The following is a 1,254-nucleotide window of genomic DNA, read 5'->3' on the forward strand; positions in this document are numbered from 1 at the left end:
TTCAGAAGCTTTTTCTTTGGAGATTCTAGAAAGGGATATTTCCAGCCACATACAGTAATATATGACTTAGCAGGGACTGCGTCCAAAAACAGAAGAAACATATATTTCAAACTGCTGTGCTGTGTGTTGGTTCACCTTAGGAAGTTGCATCTATGTTTAGATTCAGCGAGTTTGAAACACGTTTCTTCTAAAAGCTGCGTTTGGATACTCCAGAGTGAAAGGGAGTATATGCTGTAATGACAAATACCTGGCTCTAAAGCAAAAACGGAGCTATGTAGCAGAATGGTTGTCAAGGTGTACGTTCAACTTACAGAAGTAAACCGACATGTGTATGGAGCAGTCCAGAATCCCATATCTTGAAGAATCTAGAAAAAGATATTTCCAGCCATACACAAGCATATAGAAATTAGCATTAAGACTTCGCCTAAAACACAGGAGAAACGTATATTTCAAATCGCTCTGCTGTGTGTTAGTTCATCTTAGGAAGTTGCATCTATGTCTGGATTCATCGAGATGGAAACACGTTTCTTCTAAAAGCTGCGTTTGGATATTCCAGAGTGAAAGGGAGTATATGCTGTAATGAGAAATATCTGGCTCTAAAACAAAAACGGAGCTATCTAGCAGAATGGCATTCAAGGTGCACATTCAACTTACAGAGTTAAACTGATGCATGTATGGAGTAGTTCAGAAACCCTTTCTTTGGAGAATCTAGAAATGGATATTTCCAGCCATATACAGGCATATAAGAATTAGCAGTCAGACTTCGTCCAAAACACATGAGAAACGTATATTTCAAACGGCTCTGCTGTGTGTTGGTTCAGCTTAGGACGTTACATCTATGTTTAGATTCAGCGAGTTGGAAACACGTTTCTTGTGGGAGGAATCCAAAATGGCCTTTTAGGAACAGCTCGGGATTCCTGCTCCCAGTGAAAGCGCAGATGGTGTGTGGACGCCACATTTTTATTGCCCACAGACTAGGCAATTCCCAGACGGAGGAACTCCACCAGTCACCAGTGCCCCTGTTTCGGCCAGCGTGGCTGTGCTGGCTGGTGCCACTGCTTTGCCCTGCGTGGCTGTTTTGCCGGTTCTCCGTACAAAATATACCGGTCCGGGTGCCCTTCTGGCTGGCATTTGAGCCACGGGAATTCAGCCATTCATCTTTTTTAAAAGGGGACTGAGCAGGGAGTCAGGACAGTAGATTCCAGGGCAATAAAAGTGCCACAAATCTCAGTGCTGCTGTTTAAGCCAGCGCAG

General features: G+C 43.5%; 1 pseudogene; it reads right to left on the reverse strand.

The window, feature by feature from the left end:
• The window catches only part of LOC108298315, a 26,100-nt pseudogene extending 24,969 nt beyond the window's left edge, over nt 1-1,131 (reverse strand).
• Between the last annotated feature and the right edge of the window lie 123 nt (nt 1,132-1,254).

Source organism: Cebus imitator, unplaced genomic scaffold (genome assembly GCF_001604975.1).
Source record: "Cebus imitator isolate Cc_AM_T3 unplaced genomic scaffold, Cebus_imitator-1.0 Scaffold933, whole genome shotgun sequence".
Lineage (NCBI taxonomy): Eukaryota > Metazoa > Chordata > Mammalia > Primates > Cebidae > Cebus > Cebus imitator.